This window comes from Littorina saxatilis, linkage group LG3 (genome assembly GCF_037325665.1).
Source record: "Littorina saxatilis isolate snail1 linkage group LG3, US_GU_Lsax_2.0, whole genome shotgun sequence".
NCBI classification, from domain to species: Eukaryota; Metazoa; Mollusca; class Gastropoda; order Littorinimorpha; family Littorinidae; genus Littorina; species Littorina saxatilis.
The window spans coordinates 9,959,059-9,979,089 of NC_090247.1; the positions used below are offsets into that span (position 1 = coordinate 9,959,059).

Consider the following 20,031-nt stretch of genomic DNA (forward strand, 5'->3'; position numbering starts at 1 on the left):
CTCTTAAGAACAGGTATGGGGTCATAATTATGAGAGTGACGTGGTATGTACTACAGACCATTGGAGTTGTTACCACCTTACTATTGGAAAAAACCTAATGCACTTAAATTTAAAAAGTTGTTTGCTACTAAGAAAAAGAAATTGCTAAAGAATATTTTGGACTTTACTAATAGAATTTGTAACAGTTTTTCATAATTTTTTTTTCTTTCTATTTTTTAATTTTTTTTTTAAATTTTTTTTAAAATTTTTTATATTAGCATATATCATGATTGTATTGATTGTATTTATTGTTCAAAATGCCCCCATGGGTTATGGACCAATAAACTTGAACTTGAACTTGGAACTGAATATGAAAGCGTGTTGCCTGGATTCAGTTTGACCAAGCTTGACACTCGAAAGAAAGACTCCCTGGGCCATGTCGTGTGAATGTTAGGCCCGGCGCTCACCTATATGTAACTTCAGCAGGTCCGACGACGCACTGCAGCTTATCCCAGCCCGCTACTTGCTGCGTGAAAGGAAAACAGGCCAAGTACTCGTCATAATCCTTATCGCATCATCAATGATAATATGCAGTGCGTCGTCTGTGCCGCTCACTCTGCGCAGGTATATTCTGCCCATTATCATTCTATTGACGTTCTGTCTTCCATGTACCGATTATCGAATTGAAGATTTTTTCCCGGACGCTCCTTGCAAGAACAATACAAACTGATTTCGACTTATTAATTATGTCTCGATTTATGCGCAATGTAGTGACTTTTCCTCTGTTAACAATATGCATTAACTTTGTGCGAGTGTCTTATGTGCACTTATTACAATTGAAATGAGATCCACTCTCCTCAAATGTTGGCGCTCCAAGTCTTCTTCTTCTTCTTCTTTTCCCCTTAAGCTAGCTGCTACGGCCGGGCCGCGACGGGCTGGTTCGGCGAACGGTCGCCGACGTCATCAAATCAGGGGATTCCCCTATTAGTTGGTACACAGAACTGGTTCGGTGGAATGTTCGCCGAGCGTTCGACGACTCCTATTCCTGTTCTCTCGTGCCCTTTCCCCACCTCCTGTATCACCAACCCCTTCCCATTTTCTGCTTGTCTGTGTATCTGTTTTGTTTTTGTTTTGTTTCTTCGTTTCCTGAAATGAGTTAGTGTATTTATTCCGCCATCATGCTTACCCTTGTTTTGTAATTACTATGATTGCTTAAAATAAGCATTATATGCTTGAGTATGTAATCATCCATGCATTGTTCTTGTCATGATTAAAATTGAATAAAGTTCTGTTTAAAACAAACTGATTTCAGTCAGTTATCTGAACCAACAAAAACGACGTTTTATTAATTAACGTCATTGACGGCCCTTTTCTAATCCCGGCGGCCGAACTTATTGTGGTCGGTCGGCGGTGAGAAGATCACAAGCAAGGAAGAGACTCATCAACGCGTATTGTTGTATGAACAAAAGAAGAAAGGACGGAGTGCTGTTCACAGAAATGTAATTTAATTTATTGTATTATCCAAATGTTATATCGCGACGGGGAAAGGGGGGAGATGGGATAGAGCCACTTGTCAATTGTTTCTTGTTCACAAAAGCACTAATCAAACATTTGCTCCAGGGGCTTGCAACGTAGTACAATGTATTACCTTACTGGGAGAATGCAAGTTTCCAGCACAAAGGACTTAACATTTCTTACATACTGCTTGACTAAAATCTTTACAAAAATTGACTATAAGTATTCTATACAAGAAACACTTAACAGGGGTAAAAGGAGAAACAGAATCCGTTAGTCGCCTCTTACGACATGCTGGGGAGCATCGGGTAAATTCTTCCCCCTAACCCGCGGGGGGACCTTTGACCCTGGGATCACAAGTCCAGTACTCTACTGACCATGCAACTGAGCTACCCGGCCCCCAAATATCAGACTCTCTAAAAGAGAAGGAATGAGTGTAAGAAAGAAGAGTTAAGGGGCTTACTGTCCGTCAGGTTAAGGGGCTTACTGTCCGTCAGGTTAAGGGGCTTACTGTCCGTCAGGTCTAAATTGCCTATATTGGACATGACTTGGTTTATACGATAGTTAAAAAAAGAATTCGGGAGCTTGTCAAAAACTAGGGGATGACGAGAGTGGGGGTGATAAGATATTTTAAAGAGATCTGTTAAGATTGGATAAAATCGAGTACTTTGTATCACCTTGGTATAAGTGGGGTCCACATACGTAATCTGGGGGGGATGGGACGATAAAATCGAGTGTTTATTTCATCCAAATGATTTTTAAAAGTTATAAAATCAGAGCCACATTTGATTAATACCGGTTAAAAGCAGGTGTGCGTTCTGGGACACAGCACCCCGACACCTTGATTTCTCTTAAAATTATTTACAAGGAATGAGTTGTTCAGTTGCAGCGACTTTATTGTAGCCTTGAACAAGATGGAGGGATGAAGAGAGGGAGTTTGTTTGCTTGTTTGTTTAACGCCCAGCCGACCACGAAGGGCCATATCAGGGCGGTGCTGCTTTGACATATAACGTGCGCCACACACAAGACAGAAGTCGCAGCACAGGCTTCATGTCTCACCCAGTCACATTATTCTGACACCGGACCAACCAGTCCTAGCACTAACCCCATAATGCCAGACGCCAGGCGGAGCAGCCACTAGATTGCCAATTTTAAAGTCTTAGGTATGACCCGGCCGGGGTTCGAACCCACGACCTCCCGATCACGGGGCGGACGCCTTACCACTAGGCCACCGTGCCGGTAGAGAGGGAGTTACTGACTTCCACTTGAAACGGGAGAGCTACACTGACATAATGCAATAGTGTTCAGCCCTCATTCTGTCATCAAGCGCCTGGCTGTGTTCGCTGTGATCAGCAGTGACCATTTTGTAGGGCTGGTCTATGGCTAGACTAATTTACTGTGACAGAGCATTAGACTCATATGACTCTGTCCTTCAACTTTCACATCGAAGGGAGACGACCGGGAATACCAGAGGAACTTGACATCAAGGGGGACACTAACCGTGTGTGTGTGTCAGTGTGTATGTGTGTGTGTCAGTGTGTCAGTGTGTGTGTGTGCGTGCGTGTGTGCGCATGTGTGTGCGCGCGTGTGTATGCGCGCGCGCTCGTGCATATGTGTGTATGATGGTCTTTAAAGAAGTGATCTAAGGACAGGAGAAAGGGTATTGCAGAGAAGTGGTCAACCAACGGGGAGGGGGGGGGGGGGGTTATTGTAGACTGTACACCTCTGTGTCCATAGCGGCACAGCTTGGCCGTGGAAGGATTCCCCTGGGGCGCAGAGGCTCGTGATCACCGCCATGACTCCCAATTAGCGTCATCCCCCCTTAGCCCTCCGCCGTCACACCCTGACCTCTCTGTCGGCTGTACAACCAACAGACACAGACGTCTATACTAAAAGTTAACACAATCGCGGACAAAAAGCCGGCAGTAGTAGTAAATGTGCATAATATCCACAATATCAGAACCCTGCAATAAGACTGGTTAAATCAACAGTGCTTGGAAAATAATACAACTTTCGCCTCATCTCGCTTGAAGTCAGGTGCATGTTCTTCTTGTCAATTTGTTTGTTTGAAGACACCGCCATAAGCCGTAGTAGGCTTGTTGTTGTTTTCACCTTATGTATGACGGCTTACTAGTGCCAAAACCTCATAATTGTAATTACCATTTTCACGTGTTTATTACTAATTTTCCCGGGAAAATTACTAAATTTACCGGAATAATTACTAACTTTCACCTGCTAATTTCTAATTTTTAGTTTTGGCTCACTTCCTGACGGATTGCTAGTGCCAAAACTAAAAATTAGTAATTTTCCCGTGAAAATGAGTAACTAACAGGTGAAAACAGTAACTGACAGCGTTAATTAGTAATTATCACGTGATAATGGGTAACCCCAGGTTTTGGCACTAGTAAGCCGTCACAGGGCTTACTAGTGCCAAAACCTCATAATTGTAATTATCAAGGAAAAATTACTAATTTTCCCTTGATAATTACCATTTTCGCGTGTTAATTACTAATTTTCCCGGGAAAATTACTAACTTTCACCTGTTAATTACTAATTTTTAGTTTCGGCTCACTTCCTGACGGATTACTAGTGCCAAAACTAAAAATTAGTCATTTTCCCGTGAAAATTACTAATTATCCCGTGAAAATGAGTAACTAACGAGTGAAAACAGTAACTGACAGCGTTAATTAGTAATTATCACGTGATAATGGGTAACCCCAGGTTTTGGCACTAGTAAGCCGTCATACTTATGTCGATGTACAATTAACCATATCCACATATCGAGGCTCTGGGAGTTACTTCCCTTGTTTTAGGAAGCAAGCTTGGGGACAATGTAAAACGGATGATAGGTATCCTGAACGCTGTGTTGGCGTGAAATTCATCCCATTTGTGAAACCGGGAAAGCATCTGTACCATCTAGATCGCTGCCTTCGCTGGATAAAAGCCTGCAATCGCCCAGCTTACCAGTTGAACGTCAACACAATCAAGTCGTACACGTACATTTGCAGCAAGGTCAGATCTCGCACGACTTTGATTCAAGGCCTATTGCTAATTTTTTGATGGTTTGGTCTCAGTGTCACAAAAATATGACGATCTAATCAATCACTGATTTAAAAAATAAGTATGTTGCCCTATATCCATTGACATTCTTAGTGAAATAGATCTATTTGAAATAGTATTTCACTGCCCCGACCGGCGAACTTGTTGCCGGCTGTATTGAGCTTGTGTGTTCGTGTAGGCTTACTCAAAAAGTCAAAATCACAGTCGTCTCCGAAACAAGCAATAATCAGAGTTGGGGGGAAAACATTTCGTTTGTTCAGTTTTGTTTTGTTCTTGATAGTTTGTTTATCTCTCACACACACACACACACACACACACACACACACACACACACACACACACACACACACACACACACACATACATACATACATACACAAACACACGCGCGCACGCACACACATTGCACGTACGCGCACATACACACACCTACTGAGATATGCCTAACATACACGCACGCTTGCAAACACACACATAATACGCAAACGCAGTTTAATTTCCTCAATACAAGGCGAAAGGCACACACACACCACACACAAATAAACACACACACGCAGTCCCACACACACACACACACACACACAACCCTCACACACACAAATAAACCCACACACGCAGTCAACCCCCCCCCCCCCACACACACACAACCCTCACACACACAAATAAACACACACACGCAGTCCACCCCCCCCCCCACACACACACAACCCTCACACACACAAATAAACACACACGCGCAGTCCACCCCCCCCCCCCACACACACAACCCTCTCTGACACACACACCCGCCCAACCCCAGCGTCCAACTCAACTTTCACCAACAACCATACCCTACTCTCACTATCGCTCTCTCTCTCTCTCTCTCACACACACACACACACACACACACACAAGCTCACGCAAGCACAGCCACACACACACACAGCACGCGCATACACACACACTGACACACATCACACACAGCACGCGCATATACACACACACTGACACACATCACACACACACACACACACACACACACACACACACCTTTCGCAGTTCGCTCACAGTTCTTCTCTTTTCCATCGTCGCCATCTTCGAAGCTTGCTTCGCTTTTCAGGGGAGATAACCCGTTTATCACATTCGCTGCTGACTTGTGGGTCAAGGCTATTCCTGAACATGTAAAATATGAATAAACATTGCTTAAACCAAGTCAGGTGCACCACTTCAAGAGAAGTATACCAGTCGGACCGTAAACAGTTGACGTGATGGCATAGGCTTTTTGTCCGCGATTGGGTGAACTTTTAGTATGCATTGTGTATACCAATACCAAGTGCATGAGTTCTTCCGCGGGTGATCGACTTCACAAGATGGATTATAAATAATCAATTTCGGACAGTAGTGCAATAACCATGAGCATCATTGTATGTCGTTAGAAGAGAGATGACAAGAGGTTCTGAATTTACAAGAAAAAAAAGTGTACAAAGCGTGGAGCCATCACTGAATTGTAAAGGTTTCTGTTTTCAAATTAAGAACTACGATAATTATGTTGTCCACCTTGTAATTTTACTTTCATTGACAATGTCCCAATTTCCGAGTAGGAATAAGTAGTGCCCCGATTTTATTTTCTTTCCGCCAGACCGATCGATAATCAATACAACATTGATCATAAATTCAAATGATTTTTCAATATTCTCTCGACCCTGAGTTTGGGCGAGAGCCACAGATTGCGCGTCTTAGGCCAAAAAAAAAATAGGTGTGGTTACGGTAACATAGCCAAAAAAAATAGGTAGGCAATCACTTTTGTTTTTTTTTTTACTTTTTTTTCTAATGTGTACAAATTAAACCTACTTGACAGGGAAATAAGTGTGCGACTCGGGCGCTTTCGCTTTCATTGCGTTTTTTGCACTCGGGTTTTTTTTTTTTTTTCGACAAATGTAATAAAAAGTTATAGGATCGGCCCCTAAAAATAGGGTAGGTCGGGTTACCGTAACCACACCTATTTTTTTTTTTGGCCTTATGAGAAATTGAACAATGCAGCGTCTTTTATTTCCGTTCATAACTGGGCTCCTTGCATTAATCCTGATGCAATAACAGGTTGTTTTTTTTACTGTGAATAAAACCAGCTAGTGCTCTATGAAAACTTTCCCTCCCGTAATTTTGTTTTCATCGTGATACTTGTAACTTGGGAGAAATTGAGCAATACAAATCATGCGGCAAGGGATTGTTCTGCAATCAGACAACAAAAGGCTTTTTTTTTCTTCTTTCTTTTGTTCTTGTCTGAACTAAATCGTCTAGAACTGCCCCTCCCCCCCCCCCCCCCCCCACACACACAAACAAAAAAGAAAACGCAGGCACGCAGGCACATACAATCACACACACACACACACACACACACACACACACACACACACACACACACACACACTCGCGCGCACGCACGCACGCACACACGCACGCACGCACGCACGCACGCACACACACGCACGCACGCACACGCACACACACGCACGCACGCACACACACACACACACACACATCCATGCCTGCACTAGTGACATTGCCTTTGACCTTCATTTACTTCGGTTGTTGTCTGGTTGTCTGACATGAAAATGTCTTATTCCCCTCGATGTTGACAAACCTGTCTGTAGCCAATAACATTTTCATCGTTTACATGACATTGCTTTTGCTTTTAAGCAGAACGAACAATACCAGTTTTCTATTCTCAAAGCCAAACGCCATTTCTGGGATTACTGTTCAAACAAAGCTGTCTGTTCCAGCGAAAGCCGACTGCAAGGCCAAAATCATGGACAATTCCTGACAACTTCATGAAGATTTAGACAGTGTGGAAACAGAGTCTGTCACTTTAACATCCTCCATTGCTCTCAATTAACGTCCTCTCTGATTAGGCCGAGTTGAATCATTACAGCGATAAAGTGGCCCAAGCTGACCTTTGTAACTCCCCCCTAACTCAATTACTGTGGGTCTGTATCGCCCGGACGATAGCTTTATCTAGCCTGTGCTTACACAGTGCTGCTGGTGAAATTGGGTGGGTGACTTCAGCGGGATGGGAATTCCCACTTTTAGCCTGTGTTTCTTTCTTTCTTTATTTGGTGTTTAACATCGTTTTTAACCACGAAGGTTATATCGCGACGGGGGAAAGGGGAAGATGGGATAGAGCCACTTGTCAATTGTTTCTTGTAGCCTGTGTTTATTTACCTACAAAATAAATAAAGAGGGAAAATAAACACCACCATCATGCCCACGACCAACAAGAACAACAAACAAACAAACGAACAGAAAAAGAGCACAATGAATAGATAAAATAAATAATTGATTAAATCAATCAATCAATCAATACATAAAAATCCCCCCCCCCCCCCTCACCAAGGTAGTCTTGTTGTTCTGTTTGCTTACTTTGCAGTTTGACGACATAAAAAAAAAATTCTTTGTTCATGCATTTATAAAATAACATGCCCAAACAATTGATGTTAATTGTCCTCCTGTATACGTCCAGGTATTGTTCCAACGGGTTTTTATCGCCAACAGATTAGATCAAACACGCAGACCTCCACCTACAGTTTCAGGTAACTCACGCAATCAAGTGGATTGATAACGCCTTGTTTCCGCCCGTCTGCACCAGGATGCGCACATAAGAGATAATGAATGTTTATGCTTCCGTGTTAATTAATTCATGGAGCGCAAAAAGGCAGGTCAGATAACCTTCAGTTTCTTTCCTATAAAGAAAGTAACCTTTGGAGGGTGTGTACAACTGCAATGGGCCAGCATGATAGCTTTACCATTTAAATAAAAAAAAATAAAAAAATAAAAAAATTGGATATGCACCTCCGGGACAACCTGTGTCTGGCCTGTCTGAAAACACCTCCGCGTGAGAGATTTTGCAGCCAGCGCGGTGAAGATGAAGAGGGAAACTTGTTATATCTGCTCGCGCGGCAGCAAGCAGGATCCCAGCCAGCATGATTCTGCGTGACGCATGCGTTATTTCTGCGTTTTTCATGCGGGGATGCGTACGGCCTCGTGACACCTTCGCTTCGCGCGCGTTACTTTTCGCCAACTTTTACGCAGATTGTCGCATTCGAAACGACTTCACCACGCAGTGTTTAGCACGCATGGATTCAATGAAAAGGTGATTGCAATTTTTGTTTTTCCTAATTTTATACCGTGGGTTTATGCATTTTGACTTCATGAAATAATTTATTATATTTTATGTTATTAAAAAATATTTACTTTTAAATTTTGGTTATGAATAGTTATTCTTCTTCAAAAACTTCTTTTTTTTTTTTTAGAAAAAAAATTGCATAAAAACTTTCAATCCGTTATTTTTCAGTTTATCTTAAGACAGTTTCGGTTAAAAAAAAATGCATTTAAAAGTTTAATAAAAATATTTTTATTTTATGTAATGGTTTTCCCATTTAATTTTTATTTAATCATTTTGTTATTACTAACATTTATTTGCTTAATTGTTATCCTGATTATTTTTATCTTAAAATAAATATGATTATTTTAATTTGTATTATCATTATAATTGTTTTAGCATGTAATATAATTATTGTAATGGGGATTTGGTATTGTTGTAGGAATCAGCTTTCCACAAAATAATGTCGTGGAAAAATCTAGGCAAAGCATAATAAAAATATTATATGAACAGAAAAGATAACTGAAATCTATATGAACACCCATAACAAAACGATAAAAACATTTAAAAAATTCAGATTAAACAAAAAAATGTAAACTAAAGTAACTTTGAAACTAATTATCTACTCAAAATAAAGGCTGATGTTAATGGTTACATAAAATTTGTTCTCAGCATATTTTCATTTTATTTTATTTTGCTTTGGAAGAAAATCTCTATGAAAGTTCAATTTCAGGGGAGACAGTTACCTTGACTGAAAAGAGCAATTTATTGAAGTTATTTCCCTTGTCTATCAGACAATCTCCAACTTCCTGTTGGCAAGAAGTCTGTCAAATCCACATTGTATCGGCGTTTTTTTGCTTTTTCTTCATATTGACTTGTATTTTTGACTTGCTTATTGGATGCAAGGTAATCTTATCCTTCTCTCTGAAATGAAGATTGACTTCTTTCAAGAATAGGTAAGTTGATCAACTGAAGGAAAGATTTGGGAATTTGAATTTTTGATAGCTCGCGGCTTCGGCTTCCGAGTTTGATGGCAGAGAGAATTTCTCACACTTTCGATTTTTTTTTCGCCTAGAAGAACACTGTTCTATTCATTCATGTTTGTTTTGTCTGAAAGATGGATGAATGAACTAACTTTTCCAAAAACATAAAGTTGATTGATGCAGTGGTTTGTTTTTAAGGAGTTGTGGAAGAGTGAAAATACCATCCGAATCCCGATTCGCGGGTCGCTCACGGCACCATAAAAACTGAATTTTCGTTTATCATTTTATGTCTCATTGTCTGTTTCTTGGTGAACTTTGGTTGGTTCCTAATCTGGTCGAGTCATTGCGGCAGCAGTTGTCAGGAGCTTTAGTAGTAATACTAATAGGCTCTTCATATATATCTGGTTTTTTTTTATTTGTATCTTTTTATTTTTCCACAGATGTTCAACTTTCAGTTCCGCATACTGACATAGACTCATAGTCATAGTGGAATATTCTGTGTCTGAGTCTCGGAAAAGAGAAAAATTACCCTTGTTCCCGAGGCATGCATAGACTAGAGAGGCAGGCAGAGGCTGTGTCAGCGTGTGCAGTGATAAAGTTGAAAAACAGATTTTTTTGAAATAAAAATAAAAAATACATCACAGAGAAAATAAATATACTAATTTAGTGAAATTGAGATGCTTATATTTAATAATTAATATTCCAGTTTTGATGTTTGCGTGTTACTGTTACTGTTAGGTTTGGGAATCAATGTGATCCTATTTAACTTCCAAGTATTTATTTTTTCAGAAAGCTTTGACTTGAGTATGACGGTGCTCACTGCTTGTTTGAACTGAAGGTGAAGAAAGCTGAGATGGACAGTGACCTTAACACCGCCACCGATGCCAGTAACGCAGACTGTCGTTCCGTCCCGGCAAGGTGAAGATGAACAGGTATGGCTCGATAGCAATGAGTGTCTCATTCAGAGTCATTGATAGTGACACTGACAGCGTCTTTTTGTTCTGTGACTTTGGCTTATTTTGTGTTTTATTCTTTTAGTTATAACCAGATGTGTCAAACAAATTCAGCTGATCTCTTTTACTGTTTTAGTGTTCAAACAAATGTATTGTTTCCAGCAAAGGGAAAAAAAATCGGGTGGGGGCGGTTGGTCGATTTTATTTTTATATTTAAATTTTTATTTTATTTTAATAGTTTTATTGATGTTTGTTTTTAATTAACACAGGCATCTCATTGATGAGAAAGTGTGAACTGTGTCCACGGGATGCCAGAGAAGAGTAACTTTTCATCCAAAGTCTGCAAAATTGAATTTAAAATTTAACCTTTTTGATGAATATTTTTGAATGAATACAAAAAGTTCTAGTGTTTGGAGGAAAAGTTAAGGTCAGTTCAACTTTAAACAAGGATTTTTAGTGTGTGTTTGTTCTTCTGTCTAAAAAAAAACAAAAAAACAATCTGCTTGAAGTAAATACACACAAAAATTTTCATCTCCAACTGCTGAGTCCCTACATCTTTTTACCCCATCAAATGCCACTCTGTATGCCCCTTTAAAAATTGATTGCAATATATATATTCCTCATCTTCTCCTGAATTCAAAAATATAGAGATGTCACGTTTACTTTGAACATTTGCTCAGAATAGATTGTTTTTTAGTGCTGATGGTTTCTTTTCAGGCCGACAGATTGTCTAAAATATGTATTGCTTCATGTAAATGACTTTTTGTTCTTCTTTTCTTCCATTCAGCGGACACAAGACTACGAGCAGAGCAGAGCGGCAAGATAAACATCAGTTCTTGCTGCTGGAGAAGGTTCTACAGGAGCAGATGGACCTGATGCGACTAATTTAGTAATTGGTCGCCAAAGAATCATGGTGGAGCCAGAGCCTGTGCTACTGTTCGATGGAGTCATCTTTTTACTGTTGAGTGTGGAAGATGTTGAAGGCACATGATGGATCTGTCGAAGGAGTGATCACTGGTAGGTGGCTTTGAATGCTATTGTTGAAGCAGACCAGTCATGCCTGTGCTATTTTCCCCAGATAACTGTAGCAAGATCTTGTGAGAGTGACATGTTATTGTTAGACGCTCTTTAGGCTTTAAATGTTACCTTGAGTGTGTGCTTTTTGGAGGATGCCAGATGTCATCACGGTTCACGGGTGTATCTTAACTGTTCATCAGTTCTCAGTCATGACCAGTTTCCCATTATCCTGGGAATTCATGCAAGGTTTATGCGTATTGGTCACATTTGTGAATTTAACCAACACATTTTGATGATAAAACTATGCTTATGGGTACGCACAATGATGGGCCTCTTTTTCTCATGTGGGGTGCGGAAAATGCATGCACCACTTTGTTTTCTGTGATCATTGCATCTGTGAGAAATAATGCAAATATTGCTCTGTGGCCAGAGCTGCCATCTGCTAGGTTTTCAGGGATGTAACAGAAATTGCTACGCTGTTTCCTCAAGTTCAAAATTGCAAGTGCTACACTCAAGCAAATAATCACAAACATGCAACAGTGCCTTCTTGTGAGTTCTGATTCTCACTTTGTGTAGGCATCGGATTATGGGTCAGAAAAAAATTGTCCACACTGAATAGTATCACGGTTGACGCTCTCTTCTAACTATGTTTGTGCTTTCCAAATGAAGATTTGTGAGATAGTATTGAATGATTGATGCAGGTCACCCGAGGTGTGTGATTACATTTTATGACAATGCTACACTCAATCACCATTTGCTCTTCTGAAAACTTTTTTTTTTAAAGCAAGTGCGATTATTGATTTTTTGTTCCAGGTGACAGTATGATGCTTCCAGATTGAATTGTTTGTATGTGAAGAAGAGCTGTCTGACTATTTGATTTTTGGAATTCAGTTGGCTTGTTTTGTTTGTTTCAGATCCATGACCATGAGCTCGGTGTGGTTGGTGGACATGAACTAAAGACGACTACTGATGCTGTGATGACGAAGGTGTTCCATAGGCTACACGGTTGCTGACAGGGGGCTCTGGGGGAGGGCAGGGAAAGAGACCATGGTGTACGCTGCGACTAAAAGCCATCGACAGTGAGTTGTTTTTCATAATTTGTAAAATCATCCTGGTCCTTTTAGGAAGAAGATAAAATCCATGTCTACAAAACAACAAGTTATTTCTGTCTCAAATTTTGTTCTTTGGAATCTCCAATTTGCCATGTTTCACATGTGAATGATAGTTGTCAAAGCTTTTACGCTTAACATTAAATTGCTAGAAGCCAAGTTCCTGAGCTCATTTGTCAGTGTCATGGATTTTCGACTACATACGAAATAAGGATGTTAGCAAACGGTATGATGTCGTCACATATGCGTCTGCACGTCACAGTACATGTATTATGAATTTCCGAAGGCCCCCAAAGAAAAAGTCATAGTAAAGGTAACTTTAACCACTTGAATGCCTTATGACGGGTATACCAGTCATGCGCTTGTGCAGCCGCAGCACCTTAGGACGGGTAAACCCATCTTCTCCGTTCCGGGATTTTCCAGAAATGCTACATCACTGCTGACACACAAATAGCAGCCAATGGCTTGGTAGGATACCTCATTCTCATGAATAAACATAAATGGTGACGCGGTTTTGCGTTTGAAGGCTATTTTCGGCCTTGTCGACAGGGTATGGGAGAGAAATCTCGACTCGTCAAAATGGCTAACGGTGACTGTCGACCGGGCCCTAGTAGGGAAAAACAAAGCCGGACTGACGCTACAGGCGGTGCAAATGATTATGGATACTGACAGGGGAAGGGGGAGATCTTCTTTCGGACAATTCGTTGGAAACAGGTAGATGACAGTGATTATAATCCTTTCTTGGAGCGAGCAAAACAGCCACCTGTGTTTGATCCACAGGCACCGGAAGATGCGCCGGGCTGATTTTTCAAAAGTTCATATTTAAACATCATTATAAGCCAAACTAATTATCATTTCCATGATTAGACACTAAAAACAGATTCTTGGTTCAATTTCCTTTAAAAACAACATAGGTTTTACTTACCTACCTACTGCCAGTTTGAAGCTAGATTTTTTTGTGAATTATTACACCCCAAACTCCAATATTCCCTGGCAGTCAGGAATGCACATACCCAAGTTTTGATTGGCAGCGAAAGGGTTAAAACAAATATTAGGGTAGGTATTTTTTTTTACTTCTCTTCTACAAGGATTACAATGTGTTGTAATTTCCTAACTCAAGTATAGTTGGTGTGTTGTAAAAGCGTATGGTGTGTATGCAAGTTTGTGTGTCTGTATGATTTTTAGCAAGTTTACAGGCGTCAGGAAATAAACTTGAGACTTTTCTCAAATCAGTGATAGTTGTTTGATGATCTAAGTTCATGTTATTTTTTGTTTTGTCATGCAGAGGCTGTTCCGTGAAGCTGTACGGGTGCCACAGGTCAAGACCTTGAAGACGGCCGTTCAAGACTGGTTTTTGGAAGCCTGTGATAAAAGAAAGAGAAAACAGGCCATGGAAGAGCCTTCATGATTTGGTTTGCAGTAATTGAACTTTGTAATCTCTGTAGGCTTATTTACAATGCTAGTTGCAAAAATTTGATGAATGTAAGATTTGACTCGCCTGAGAAATTGCTAGTGAGTAATTGTATTTCACAGTTCAGGTCTGTGTGGCTGATGGGTAATGTACAGAAGAGTCTGGGGTTTTGTTGGACATTATTTAAGCTAAGCTTTAAACTTCACACTCTTCTACAGATGATGTTCAGACATGATGTACCCTTTTAGGTTGTGTCAGAAGACTAAACTGGAAGTGCTCAACTACCATTACTATCAGTGGAGACGCATGGATGCATTTGAACTTTTCTTGTGGGTATCCCATACTAAAAATATAGAATACATGATTCTGGAAAAGCTGTTCAAGGGCACTTACACACTATATTCGATTTTTAATACACGACTCAAACCTTCAGGCTAAATTAAAATGAATAAAATACAAGTATAAAAAGTTCAGAAAAGAAGAAAACAAAAAGTGAACAAATAGAAAGAAAAGGTTTTAACAATTCCTTGTCATTTATGGGAGTCGAACGCAAACAACCTAGGCAGCTTGAAGGAGACAATGCATGATGCGGGTTTTTGTTCTTTATTATTTTTTGGAGTTGAGTTGAGAATTTAGAAGCGAGACTAGAAATATACTTTTTTTTTTTTGCTGTTAAAACCGTTATGATTGGATTTCTATAGATGTAAGTCTTGGTGCACCTGATAAAAATTTAGCCCTTGAATGCAGGCAGTGTAAGGTAAATGAAGCAAAGTTCTCTCCGAAACAGCAAAAAAAATGCATTTCAATTATATTGATCCTCGCCACCTTATTTTGTTTGCTGAGCAGCTGGCCGCTGGAGACTTGTCTATCATTTTGTGAGTAAGCTGCGTGTTTTACATCCATTTTGAGATGGCAAACCTATGTTTTACGCAGTCTGATAAGTTTTTTTAAATTTATGAGTTTATGTCATGTTGGTGTGCTTATACATATCAGTGGAGAAGGGGCATTGAATAAGTGTTTCTTTTTGATATCATTGTTCTGAATTTTGACTATTAGCTGGCATTTTACCTTTTGTTTCATTATTGTAGTTGTTACTTTTGTGTAGTGAAACTTGATAACTCACTGCTGCCCATGTCTAGGTTGTGTCAATTGTTTTTTCTTCACTGAACGTACCACTGATTATCAATGATGACATCAGGGTTTTGTTCTGTTTTTTCTCTGGCATTTGAATTTGCTTCAAATCATTGTGAACTTTTTTTTTCCATGCAAAGTTACTGGTATATATATGTGAATATGTTAACACACTTCAAATCAAAACCTGAAATGTCTCCTTTTTAAAAGTAATTTTGTTAATTTCTTTTATTTAAATGGTACACATTCATATGATTGTCTCCCTTTTTTTTCCTTTTTTTTTTTCCCTTTTTTTTTCTCTCTCCTTCTCTTATTTTGTTTTTTTCTTTCTTATTCTTCGGTTTGTTCTTCCTTTTATCTTCTTATCCTCTTTCTCTTGCTTGTTCCTTGTCCCAGTATGCTTTCACGCCGCCCCATCTAATTATTTTGTGCTCCATCCACATCTGAATTTCGTTCAGCTGCCTTGTCCGAAATGTGTGTGGGGCACATATGTATGTTTAATGTCAATGTTCATGTTTCAAGTTCCTTGCTTTGTGAATTGCATACCAATGTTTTATGCAGTCGTGATAGATTCTAAATGTATGTGTTATCCTAGTTTGGTGTACATTGACTGGATTTCGATCCCTGGAGAATGGGCATTAACTAAGTGTTTGTTTGTGATATCATTAGTAATCTGAAGTTCAACTATTAGCTGGCTTGTAGAACTTTTTTTCTCTTTTTGTTGCTGTTCTGTATTCAAACATGTTGATACAACTCACTGCTGCCTATGCCTAGGCTGTGCCAATTATTTATTTATTTGTTTACATCAATGTGATATAGTGACGAGTGTACATCAAAATTCTCTCTTATAAGTTATACTGGATTCTTCACTGCATGTACTACGGCGTATCGATGATGACTATCAGGGTTTTGTTCTATTTATTCTTTGTTCTGCCAATTTGAATTCTGCTTTGAATAGTATTTTGATCATTTTTGTTTCCGTGCTGCTGGTATGTCAAAATGCAGTGAAATTAAAACCTGGAAGTCACAATGGCAATAAGCGAGATTCAAATCTCTCCTTTGTTTTAATCAATTTATTTGACTGCATTTTTGAGTCACTTGAGAAAAAGTGACTCTATGTAATCGGTCAGTGTTAGTCTGTCCGGCCGGCCGTCCGGCCGGCCGTCCGGCCGGCCGTCCGTAGACACCACCTTAACGTTGGACTTTTCTCGGAAACTATCAAAGCGATCGGGCTCATATTTTGTTTAGTCGTGACCTCCAATGACCTCTACACTTTAACGATGGTTTCGTTGACCTTTGACCTTTTTCAAGGTCACAGGTCAGCGTCAAAGGAAAAATTAGACATTTTATATCTTTGACAAAGTTCATCGGATGTGATTGAAACTTTGTAGGATTATTCTTTACATCAAAGTATTTACATCTGTAGCCTTTTACGAACGTTATCAGAAAAACAAGGGAGATAACTAGCCTTTTCTGTTCGGCAACACACAACTTAACGTTGGGCTTTTCTCGGAAACTATAAAAGTGACCGGGCTCAAATTTTATGTGAACGTGACTCATTGTGTTGTGAATAGCAATTTCTTCCTGTCCATCTGATGCCTCATATAATATTCAGAACTGCGAAAGTGACTCGATCGAGCGTTTGCTCTTCTTGTTGTTTTAGAACTTGTACATAATTATGATCATCTCTGTTATCGAACCTGCACGCTTGACCTTTGTCTTTCTGGATCAATACAATGTTGTGCACTGCCCATTATTTGTTTGTGAGTGCGTAAAGCGGTTGTGTGGTCTGCGTAAAATTGTGTAGGTCAATCGTGACATCTGCGTGGAGAGTGCGTCAAATGCGTGAGAATGCGTAAAGCAATTGTGACATCTGCGTGGAGAGTGCGTCAAATGCGTGAGAATGCGTACAGCAATTGTGACATCTGCGTGAAGAGAGCGTAAAAAGCGCGTAATGCCTGAGAATGCGTCAATAATTCGTGACATCTGCGTGGAGAGTGCGTAAGATGATCAGGACATCTGCGTCAAGAGCGCGTTAAATGCGTAAAGCAATCGTGTCGTCTGCGTGGAGAGCGCGTTAATAGCGTGAGAATGCGTAAAGCAATCGTGACGTCTGCGTGGAGAGTGCGAATTTGTCTTGGTGTCAAATAAGCGTGCGCTGGAGGTGCGTATGGTCTGCGTAATCTGAGGGAAAACGAGTGTGTCACGCATGTATTTCGCTTTGCAAAATCGCGCGCGTTACGCATGCGTCCAGTGCAGTTGTTACGCAGAGTTTGGCGACTGCGACACGCATTCGCTGCGCAAAATTTTGCTGGCTGGGATGTCTCTGAACTGTATAGGGCTGTATTGTATTGCAGCTCGCTTTTTTCCCAGGGAGAATATCAAACAGAATTTCCACGAGCGTAACCTCATAAGACTCTCAGTTTGGTACCTTACTGTACCATATTCCACTTTGCAGTTTGAACCATTTAAAACCCTTCCCCTCCCCTCACCCTCCGCACTCTTCTCCCCCAATCCTCACGTCCCAACCCAAGTTTTCGTAGGTGGGTTTTTTTTTGTTTTCCTATCCAGTCCAGAGACATAGTGCTTGCTGCCGCGCGAGCCGAGAAAATGTTCCCTCTTTATTTCTGCTGCACTGGGCCCAAAACCCCTCCTCGCGGAGGTGTTTCCAGAAACATCTGAAATACGGTTGTCATAAGAAGACAGCCTGTCATTCGTGTTGGCCGTAACATCAAAGATGAAAGTGTAACGGCAGAATTACGATTATGGCGGCGAAACGGGACGAGCGATCTGGAATGCGACCATAGACCAAATAGCCTGGACCGCCAACTCGTCACGTGACCCTTCGAGGTTACGACGCTCGACTTTCAGGGGCGCTTAGCGTCCGGTTTGAAAGGCCAGCGATTCGAAGACAGTGAAAAGAAAGCACGCTCCAGTTATTTGTGACAATGGGAGGTGACAATGAACTGGATTTTCCAAAACTCCAAACTAAACTTAACAAAACTCATCGAAAAACATGTTCCATAATGCACTTTAGCTGAGTTTATTCCAGCATTTTCAGAACTTACCTCGGCAACTTCGTCCATGTTTACAATCGACACCGGATATGACATCCCCCTAATTTCTGAAAGGCAATGTAAGCGTAGGTTCCTAAAATAATGCGAGAGGCCGCTACCTCGTAATAGAGAGAAAGAGCGGAGAGAGAGCTAGTTGGCGGTCCAGGATAAATGGTCTATGAATGCGACCCACCAGGACATGGTGAATACGAACTTCAAGGGGGGAGGGGGGGGGTCACGAGGGACCTCCATGGCACCCTGAACGCTCTGGTAAAGACAGACGCCGTCAAAAAGCTCATGTCTGATTACCATCTCTCCCGCCAAGTTTGCTCTCCCCTTGCTAATTCATTCCCAGAAGACGTGTTCGGGCGACGAAAGCAGTTCGTGGCTCGTGCAGTCGCTGACACATGCACGTGCTAAGCGTGGTGATTGGACGAGAGATTTCTTCTGTGAACTACGCGAAGCGTTTTGCCACGTCCGAAAGACTGGCTGAGGTTGAAACTGCAATGATGGAAATATTAAAACTGAGAGAATTGAACTCCTGTTTACCATTTTAATTACGTTATGTTTTAAATTACCCGGTCTCTTGTGATGAAAAATGGCTACACAAATTCAAGAGGAACATGGTTTGACAGTCCCCATAAGAATACGAAGAATAAAGTCAATAAGAAAAAAAAAGATGAAAAGAAAGACAGAATAAACAGTTCAAATAATCTATGAATTGATTACATCATTTTGTTTCAAAAGCTAGCAGAGTATGCAGTTAACGGAGAGGCATTAGAAACTCACTTTTACACTCAGAAAAGTATTTCACCAAGCAAATAAAAGTATAATTAAAACTTGAAAAATTCTCATGTAAAAAAAAACACCTCTTGCTTCAATCATGAGCAGCAAACTACTCTGCAAATCAGAACCATAAGTAGACAATTTGACACATAATTCTCGGTCCTCAAAAGTTCGCGAACTCAATTCTAACCACAGAAACGTGCTGGAAAATGTGATAAAATCAATACAAAATTCTCTGCATGCGCCACAAAACTGATATGGCCTGGGCAAACAAATTATCTTAACAATTTCACACCATTTTGCCGCGAGGGAAGCCGCAGAATGTCGTTGCATGAAGCAGAGAGACGAGAGCCACGTTCGATCCCGTTAAAAGAACGACAACAAACGAGAAGTCTTCCAGCTCTGGAGGGAAGGATGGTGAACAAACGACATGTGTTCTAACTCGAGAGCTCGCTTCGCCAGTAATGGCCTATTTGCTTCTTGTCTTGGTCCCCGGGGGGAAAAGGGGATGCCACTTTTTAAGAGATGTTCTGGAGCTAACTTGGAGGAAAAAGAGTCAGCGGGCTTCTTGGTGAAATAGAAGATCCTCTGGAGAGAGAAACGTGAAGATATAATAAACGTTTGACAGGCATTTAAATACGAGAAAGATTATATTTTAAAGAGACTTTCCCTGTCGTGGGAATCATCTTCTCTAACCACCACAGATCTGTCCTAGCCTTTACACGGGAAAAGATCATCCTTCGACTGATTTGGACACGAATAAAAACATCTACAGCGGCGCTGCTTTCTGTAAATATTGGGATATGTTGTCCCTGTTGGAGGAATAAGGCCTTAATTCCAACTCACACATAGAGTTAATGTCATTTTGTATTTATTGTGTACTTATGCTATTTTGG

At 40.6% G+C, this 20,031-nt stretch overlaps 1 long non-coding RNA gene across 1 annotated transcript; it reads left to right on the forward strand.

The window, feature by feature from the left end:
* Positions 1–11,661: 11,661 nt before the first annotated feature.
* LOC138961572 (uncharacterized) lies at positions 11,662–17,044 on the forward strand. Its single transcript, XR_011454228.1, has 2 exons — positions 11,662–12,721; positions 14,037–17,044. It is a non-coding gene; the product is annotated as an uncharacterized lncRNA (long non-coding RNA).
* Positions 17,045–20,031: the final 2,987 nt, after the last annotated feature.